Raw genomic sequence first — 10000 nt, forward strand, 5'->3', positions numbered from 1 at the left:
ATCCCAGGAGGGCTCCAAAAGTGTGGGTAAAATATATATCCCACAGGGGGAAAATTGAAAAAAAGTTGAAAAAAAAAATTTTTGGGGACTTAGAAAATTTTTCAACTTTTGTCAGACTTCCAGACAGGGGAGCGTGTCAGTGCGCGCATCCGATTTCAGTTCCAGAGCGATTCGCGCGATGAGTCCTTGATACTTAGTCGTTTTTGCAAAATTTCTGACTTTTTGGAAAATTTCACAATTTTGTGAAAACTTCCACAAAATGAGGTTCTAGTATGTTAGAGGGCATCCCAGGAGGGCTCCAAAAGTGTGGGTAAAATATATATCCCACAGGGGGAAAATTGAAAAAAAGTTGAAAAAAAAAATTTTTGGGGACTTAGAAAATTTTTCAACTTTTGTCAGACTTCCAGACAGGGGAGCGTGTCAGTGCGCGCATCCGATTTCAGTTCCAGAGCGATTCGCGCGATGAGTCCTTGATACTTAGTCGTTTTTGGCAAAATTTCTGACTTTTTGAAAATTTCACAATTTTGTGAAAACTTCCACAAAATGAGGTTCTAGTATGTTAGAGGGCATCCCAGGAGGGCTCCAAAAGTGTGGGTAAAATATATATCCCACAGGGGGAAAATTGAAAAAAAGTTGAAAAAAAAAATTTTTGGGGACTTAGAAAATTTTCACACATGTGTCAGACTTCCAGACAGGGGAGCGTGTCAGTGCGCGCATCCGATTTCAGTTCCAGAGCGATTCGCGCGATGAGTCCTTGATACTTAGTCGTTTTTGGCAAAATTTCTGACTTTTTGAAAATTTCACAATTTTGTGAAAACTTCCACAAAATGAGGTTCTAGTATGTTAGAGGGCATCCCAGGAGGGCTCCAAAAGTGTGGGTAAAATATATATCCCACAGGGGGAAAATTGAAAAAAAGTTGAAAAAAAAAATTTTTGGGGACTTAGAAAATTTTCACACATGTGTCAGACTTCCAGAGAGGGGAGCATGTCAGTGCGCGCATCCGATTTCAGTTCCAGAGCGATTCGCGCGATGAGTCCTTGATACTTAGTCGTTTTTGCAAAATTTCTGACTTTTTGGAAAATTTCACAATTTTGTGAAAACTTCCACAAAATGAGGTTCTAGTATGTTAGAGGGCATCCCAGGAGGGCTCCAAAAGTGTGGGTAAAATATATATCCCACAGGGGGAAAATTGAAAAAAAGTTGAAAAAAAAAATTTTTGGGGACTTAGAAAATTTTCACACATGTGTCAGACTTCCAGAGAGGGGAGCATGTCAGTGCGCGCATCCGATTTCAGTTCCAGAGCGATTCGCGCGATGAGTCCTTGATACTTAGTCGTTTTTGCAAAATTTCTGACTTTTTGGAAAATTTCACAATTTTGTGAAAACTTCCACAAAATGAGGTTCTAGTATGTTAGAGGGCATCCCAGGAGGGCTCCAAAAGTGTGGGTAAAATATATATCCCACAGGGGGAAAATTGAAAAAAAGTTGAAAAAAAAAATTTTTGGGGACTTAGAAAATTTTTCAACTTTTGTCAGACTTCCAGACAGGGGAGCGTGTCAGTGCGCGCATCCGATTTCAGTTCCAGAGCGATTCGCGCGATGAGTCCTTGATACTTAGTCGTTTTTGCAAAATTTCTGACTTTTTGGAAAATTTCACAATTTTGTGAAAACTTCCACAAAATGAGGTTCTAGTATGTTAGAGGGCATCCCAGGAGGGCTCCAAAAGTGTGGGTAAAATATATATCCCACAGGGGGAAAATTGAAAAAAAGTTGAAAAAAAAAATTTTTGGGGACTTAGAAAATTTTTCAACTTTTGTCAGACTTCCAGACAGGGGAGCGTGTCAGTGCGCGCATACGATTTCAGTTCCAGAGCGATTCGCGCGATGAGTCCTTGATACTTAGTCGTTTTTGGCAAAATTTCTGACTTTTTGAAAATTTCACAATTTTGTGAAAACTTCCACAAAATGAGGTTCTAGTATGTTAGAGGGCATCCCAGGAGGGCTCCAAAAGTGTGGGTAAAATATATATCCCACAGGGGGAAAATTGAAAAAAAGTTGAAAAAAAAAATTTTTGGGGACTTAGAAAATTTTCACACATGTGTCAGACTTCCAGACAGGGGAGCGTGTCAGTGCGCGCATCCGATTTCAGTTCCAGAGCGATTCGCGCGATGAGTCCTTGATACTTAGTCGTTTTTGGCAAAATTTCTGACTTTTTGAAAATTTCACAATTTTGTGAAAACTTCCACAAAATGAGGTTCTAGTATGTTAGAGGGCATCCCAGGAGGGCTCCAAAAGTGTGGGTAAAATATATATCCCACAGGGGGAAAATTGAAAAAAAGTTGAAAAAAAAAATTTTTGGGGACTTAGAAAATTTTTCAACTTTTGTCAGACTTCCAGACAGGGGAGCGTGTCAGTGCGCGCATCCGATTTCAGTTCCAGAGCGATTCGCGCGATGAGTCCTTGATACTTAGTCGTTTTTGCAAAATTTCTGACTTTTTGGAAAATTTCACAATTTTGTGAAAACTTCCACAAAATGAGGTTCTAGTATGTTAGAGGGCATCCCAGGAGGGCTCCAAAAGTGTGGGTAAAATATATATCCCACAGGGGGAAAATTGAAAAAAAGTTGAAAAAAAAAATTTTTGGGGACTTAGAAAATTTTTCAACTTTTGTCAGACTTCCAGACAGGGGAGCGTGTCAGTGCGCGCATCCGATTTCAGTTCCAGAGCGATTCGCGCGATGAGTCCTTGATACTTAGTCGTTTTTGCAAAATTTCTGACTTTTTGGAAAATTTCACAATTTTGTGAAAACTTCCACAAAATGAGGTTCTAGTATGTTAGAGGGCATCCCAGGAGGGCTCCAAAAGTGTGGGTAAAATATATATCCCACAGGGGGAAAATTGAAAAAAAGTTGAAAAAAAAAATTTTTGGGGACTTAGAAAATTTTTCAACTTTTGTCAGACTTCCAGACAGGGGAGCGTGTCAGTGCGCGCATCCGATTTCAGTTCCAGAGCGATTCGCGCGATGAGTCCTTGATACTTAGTCGTTTTTGGCAAAATTTCTGACTTTTTGAAAATTTCACAATTTTGTGAAAACTTCCACAAAATGAGGTTCTAGTATGTTAGAGGGCATCCCAGGAGGCTCCAAAAGTGTGGGTAAAATATATATCCCACAGGGGGAAAATTGAAAAAAAGTTGAAAAAAAAAAATTTTTGGGGACTTAGAAAATTTTCACACATGTGTCAGACTTCCAGAGAGGGGAGCATGTCAGTGCGCGCATCCGATTTCAGTTCCAGAGCGATTCGCGCGATGAGTCCTTGATACTTAGTCGTTTTTGCAAAATTTCTGACTTTTTGGAAAATTTCACAATTTTGTGAAAACTTCCACAAAATGAGGTTCTAGTATGTTAGAGGGCATCCCAGGAGGGCTCCAAAAGTGTGGGTAAAATATATATCCCACAGGGGGAAAATTGAAAAAAAGTTGAAAAAAAAAATTTTTGGGGACTTAGAAAATTTTTCAACTTTTGTCAGACTTCCAGACAGGGGAGCGTGTCAGTGCGCGCATCCGATTTCAGTTCCAGAGCGATTCGCGCGATGAGTCCTTGATACTTAGTCGTTTTTGCAAAATTTCTGACTTTTTGGAAAATTTCACAATTTTGTGAAAACTTCCACAAAATGAGGTTCTAGTATGTTAGAGGGCATCCCAGGAGGGCTCCAAAAGTGTGGGTAAAATATATATCCCACAGGGGGAAAATTGAAAAAAAGTTGAAAAAAAAAATTTTTGGGGACTTAGAAAATTTTTCAACTTTTGTCAGACTTCCAGACAGGGGAGCGTGTCAGTGCGCGCATCCGATTTCAGTTCCAGAGCGATTCGCGCGATGAGTCCTTGATACTTAGTCGTTTTTGGCAAAATTTCTGACTTTTTGAAAATTTCACAATTTTGTGAAAACTTCCACAAAATGAGGTTCTAGTATGTTAGAGGGCATCCCAGGAGGGCTCCAAAAGTGTGGGTAAAATATATATCCCACAGGGGGAAAATTGAAAAAAAGTTGAAAAAAAAAATTTTTGGGGACTTAGAAAATTTTCACACATGTGTCAGACTTCCAGACAGGGGAGCGTGTCAGTGCGCGCATCCGATTTCAGTTCCAGAGCGATTCGCGCGATGAGTCCTTGATACTTAGTCGTTTTTGGCAAAATTTCTGACTTTTTGAAAATTTCACAATTTTGTGAAAACTTCCACAAAATGAGGTTCTAGTATGTTAGAGGGCATCCCAGGAGGGCTCCAAAAGTGTGGGTAAAATATATATCCCACAGGGGGAAAATTGAAAAAAAGTTGAAAAAAAAAATTTTTGGGGACTTAGAAAATTTTTCAACTTTTGTCAGACTTCCAGACAGGGGAGCGTGTCAGTGCGCGCATCCGATTTCAGTTCCAGAGCGATTCGCGCGATGAGTCCTTGATACTTAGTCGTTTTTGCAAAATTTCTGACTTTTTGGAAAATTTCACAATTTTGTGAAAACTTCCACAAAATGAGGTTCTAGTATGTTAGAGGGCATCCCAGGAGGGCTCCAAAAGTGTGGGTAAAATATATATCCCACAGGGGGAAAATTGAAAAAAAGTTGAAAAAAAAAATTTTTGGGGACTTAGAAAATTTTTCAACTTTTGTCAGACTTCCAGACAGGGGAGCGTGTCAGTGCGCGCATCCGATTTCAGTTCCAGAGCGATTCGCGCGATGAGTCCTTGATACTTAGTCGTTTTTGGCAAAATTTCTGACTTTTTGAAAATTTCACAATTTTGTGAAAACTTCCACAAAATGAGGTTCTAGTATGTTAGAGGGCATCCCAGGAGGGCTCCAAAAGTGTGGGTAAAATATATATCCCACAGGGGGAAAATTGAAAAAAAGTTGAAAAAAAAAATTTTTGGGGACTTAGAAAATTTTCACACATGTGTCAGACTTCCAGACAGGGGAGCGTGTCAGTGCGCGCATCCGATTTCAGTTCCAGAGCGATTCGCGCGATGAGTCCTTGATACTTAGTCGTTTTTGGCAAAATTTCTGACTTTTTGAAAATTTCACAATTTTGTGAAAACTTCCACAAAATGAGGTTCTAGTATGTTAGAGGGCATCCCAGGAGGGCTCCAAAAGTGTGGGTAAAATATATATCCCACAGGGGGAAAATTGAAAAAAAGTTGAAAAAAAAAATTTTTGGGGACTTAGAAAATTTTTCAACTTTTGTCAGACTTCCAGACAGGGGAGCGTGTCAGTGCGCGCATCCGATTTCAGTTCCAGAGCGATTCGCGCGATGAGTCCTTGATACTTAGTCGTTTTTGGCAAAATTTCTGACTTTTTGAAAATTTCACAATTTTGTGAAAACTTCCACAAAATGAGGTTCTAGTATGTTAGAGGGCATCCCAGGAGGGCTCCAAAAGTGTGGGTAAAATATATATCCCACAGGGGGAAAATTGAAAAAAAGTTGAAAAAAAAAATTTTTGGGGACTTAGAAAATTTTTCAACTTTTGTCAGACTTCCAGACAGGGGAGCGTGTCAGTGCGCGCATCCGATTTCAGTTCCAGAGCGATTCGCGCGATGAGTCCTTGATACTTAGTCGTTTTTGCAAAATTTCTGACTTTTTGGAAAATTTCACAATTTTGTGAAAACTTCCACAAAATGAGGTTCTAGTATGTTAGAGGGCATCCCAGGAGGGCTCCAAAAGTGTGGGTAAAATATATATCCCACAGGGGGAAAATTGAAAAAAAGTTGAAAAAAAAAATTTTTGGGGACTTAGAAAATTTTTCAACTTTTGTCAGACTTCCAGACAGGGGAGCGTGTCAGTGCGCGCATCCGATTTCAGTTCCAGAGCGATTCGCGCGATGAGTCCTTGATACTTAGTCGTTTTTGGCAAAATTTCTGACTTTTTGAAAATTTCACAATTTTGTGAAAACTTCCACAAAATGAGGTTCTAGTATGTTAGAGGGCATCCCAGGAGGGCTCCAAAAGTGTGGGTAAAATATATATCCCACAGGGGGAAAATTGAAAAAAAGTTGAAAAAAAAAATTTTTGGGGACTTAGAAAATTTTCACACATGTGTCAGACTTCCAGACAGGGGAGCGTGTCAGTGCGCGCATCCGATTTCAGTTCCAGAGCGATTCGCGCGATGAGTCCTTGATACTTAGTCGTTTTTGGCAAAATTTCTGACTTTTTGAAAATTTCACAATTTTGTGAAAACTTCCACAAAATGAGGTTCTAGTATGTTAGAGGGCATCCCAGGAGGGCTCCAAAAGTGTGGGTAAAATATATATCCCACAGGGGGAAAATTGAAAAAAAGTTGAAAAAAAAAATTTTTGGGGACTTAGAAAATTTTTCAACTTTTGTCAGACTTCCAGACAGGGGAGCGTGTCAGTGCGCGCATCCGATTTCAGTTCCAGAGCGATTCGCGCGATGAGTCCTTGATACTTAGTCGTTTTTGCAAAATTTCTGACTTTTTGGAAAATTTCACAATTTTGTGAAAACTTCCACAAAATGAGGTTCTAGTATGTTAGAGGGCATCCCAGGAGGGCTCCAAAAGTGTGGGTAAAATATATATCCCACAGGGGGAAAATTGAAAAAAAGTTGAAAAAAAAAATTTTTGGGGACTTAGAAAATTTTTCAACTTTTGTCAGACTTCCAGACAGGGGAGCGTGTCAGTGCGCGCATCCGATTTCAGTTCCAGAGCGATTCGCGCGATGAGTCCTTGATACTTAGTCGTTTTTGGCAAAATTTCTGACTTTTTGAAAATTTCACAATTTTGTGAAAACTTCCACAAAATGAGGTTCTAGTATGTTAGAGGGCATCCCAGGAGGGCTCCAAAAGTGTGGGTAAAATATATATCCCACAGGGGGAAAATTGAAAAAAAGTTGAAAAAAAAAATTTTTGGGGACTTAGAAAATTTTCACACATGTGTCAGACTTCCAGACAGGGGAGCGTGTCAGTGCGCGCATCCGATTTCAGTTCCAGAGCGATTCGCGCGATGAGTCCTTGATACTTAGTCGTTTTTGGCAAAATTTCTGACTTTTTGAAAATTTCACAATTTTGTGAAAACTTCCACAAAATGAGGTTCTAGTATGTTAGAGGGCATCCCAGGAGGGCTCCAAAAGTGTGGGTAAAATATATATCCCACAGGGGGAAAATTGAAAAAAAGTTGAAAAAAAAAATTTTTGGGGACTTAGAAAATTTTCACACATGTGTCAGACTTCCAGAGAGGGGAGCATGTCAGTGCGCGCATCCGATTTCAGTTCCAGAGCGATTCGCGCGATGAGTCCTTGATACTTAGTCGTTTTTGCAAAATTTCTGACTTTTTGGAAAATTTCACAATTTTGTGAAAACTTCCACAAAATGAGGTTCTAGTATGTTAGAGGGCATCCCAGGAGGGCTCCAAAAGTGTGGGTAAAATATATATCCCACAGGGGGAAAATTGAAAAAAAGTTGAAAAAAAAAATTTTTGGGGACTTAGAAAATTTTCACACATGTGTCAGACTTCCAGAGAGGGGAGCATGTCAGTGCGCGCATCCGATTTCAGTTCCAGAGCGATTCGCGCGATGAGTCCTTGATACTTAGTCGTTTTTGCAAAATTTCTGACTTTTTGGAAAATTTCACAATTTTGTGAAAACTTCCACAAAATGAGGTTCTAGTATGTTAGAGGGCATCCCAGGAGGGCTCCAAAAGTGTGGGTAAAATATATATCCCACAGGGGGAAAATTGAAAAAAAGTTGAAAAAAAAAATTTTTGGGGACTTAGAAAATTTTTCAACTTTTGTCAGACTTCCAGACAGGGGAGCGTGTCAGTGCGCGCATCCGATTTCAGTTCCAGAGCGATTCGCGCGATGAGTCCTTGATACTTAGTCGTTTTTGCAAAATTTCTGACTTTTTGGAAAATTTCACAATTTTGTGAAAACTTCCACAAAATGAGGTTCTAGTATGTTAGAGGGCATCCCAGGAGGGCTCCAAAAGTGTGGGTAAAATATATATCCCACAGGGGGAAAATTGAAAAAAAGTTGAAAAAAAAAATTTTTGGGGACTTAGAAAATTTTTCAACTTTTGTCAGACTTCCAGACAGGGGAGCGTGTCAGTGCGCGCATACGATTTCAGTTCCAGAGCGATTCGCGCGATGAGTCCTTGATACTTAGTCGTTTTTGGCAAAATTTCTGACTTTTTGAAAATTTCACAATTTTGTGAAAACTTCCACAAAATGAGGTTCTAGTATGTTAGAGGGCATCCCAGGAGGGCTCCAAAAGTGTGGGTAAAATATATATCCCACAGGGGGAAAATTGAAAAAAAGTTGAAAAAAAAAATTTTTGGGGACTTAGAAAATTTTTCAACTTTTGTCAGACTTCCAGACAGGGGAGCGTGTCAGTGCGCGCATCCGATTTCAGTTCCAGAGCGATTCGCGCGATGAGTCCTTGATACTTAGTCGTTTTTGGCAAAATTTCTGACTTTTTGAAAATTTCACAATTTTGTGAAAACTTCCACAAAATGAGGTTCTAGTATGTTAGAGGGCATCCCAGGAGGGCTCCAAAAGTGTGGGTAAAATATATATCCCACAGGGGGAAAATTGAAAAAAAGTTGAAAAAAAAAATTTTTGGGGACTTAGAAAATTTTCACACATGTGTCAGACTTCCAGACAGGGGAGCGTGTCAGTGCGCGCATCCGATTTCAGTTCCAGAGCGATTCGCGCGATGAGTCCTTGATACTTAGTCGTTTTTGGCAAAATTTCTGACTTTTTGAAAATTTCACAATTTTGTGAAAACTTCCACAAAATGAGGTTCTAGTATGTTAGAGGGCATCCCAGGAGGGCTCCAAAAGTGTGGGTAAAATATATATCCCACAGGGGGAAAATTGAAAAAAAGTTGAAAAAAAAAATTTTTGGGGACTTAGAAAATTTTCACACATGTGTCAGACTTCCAGAGAGGGGAGCATGTCAGTGCGCGCATCCGATTTCAGTTCCAGAGCGATTCGCGCGATGAGTCCTTGATACTTAGTCGTTTTTGCAAAATTTCTGACTTTTTTGAAAATTTCACAATTTTGTGAAAACTTCCACAAAATGAGGTTCTAGTATGTTAGAGGGCATCCCAGGAGGGCTCCAAAAGTGTGGGTAAAATATATATCCCACAGGGGGAAAATTGAAAAAAAGTTGAAAAAAAAAATTTTTGGGGACTTAGAAAATTTTTCAACTTTTGTCAGACTTCCAGACAGGGGAGCGTGTCAGTGCGCGCATCCGATTTCAGTTCCAGAGCGATTCGCGCGATGAGTCCTTGATACTTAGTCGTTTTTGGCAAAATTTCTGACTTTTTGAAAATTTCACAATTTTGTGAAAACTTCCACAAAATGAGGTTCTAGTATGTTAGAGGGCATCCCAGGAGGGCTCCAAAAGTGTGGGTAAAATATATATCCCACAGGGGGAAAATTGAAAAAAAGTTGAAAAAAAAAATTTTTGGGGACTTAGAAAATTTTCACACATGTGTCAGACTTCCAGACAGGGGAGCGTGTCAGTGCGCGCATCCGATTTCAGTTCCAGAGCGATTCGCGCGATGAGTCCTTGATACTTAGTCGTTTTTGGCAAAATTTCTGACTTTTTGAAAATTTCACAATTTTGTGAAAACTTCCACAAAATGAGGTTCTAGTATGTTAGAGGGCATCCCAGGAGGGCTCCAAAAGTGTGGGTAAAATATATATCCCACAGGGGGAAAATTGAAAAAAAGTTGAAAAAAAAAATTTTTGGGGACTTAGAAAATTTTTCAACTTTTGTCAGACTTCCAGACAGGGGAGCGTGTCAGTGCGCGCATCCGATTTCAGTTCCAGAGCGATTCGCGCGATGAGTCCTTGATACTTAGTCGTTTTTGCAAAATTTCTGACTTTTTGGAAAATTTCACAATTTTGTGAAAACTTCCACAAAATGAGGTTCTAGTATGTTAGAGGGCATCCCAGGAGGGCTCCAAAAGTGTGGGTAAAATATATATCCCACAGGGGGAAAATTGAAA

Source organism: Phyllobates terribilis, unplaced genomic scaffold (genome assembly GCF_046119375.1).
Source record: "Phyllobates terribilis strain yellow unplaced genomic scaffold, ASM4611937v1 Scaffold_3367__1_contigs__length_80754, whole genome shotgun sequence".
In the NCBI taxonomy this organism is placed as follows: domain Eukaryota; kingdom Metazoa; phylum Chordata; class Amphibia; order Anura; family Dendrobatidae; genus Phyllobates; species Phyllobates terribilis.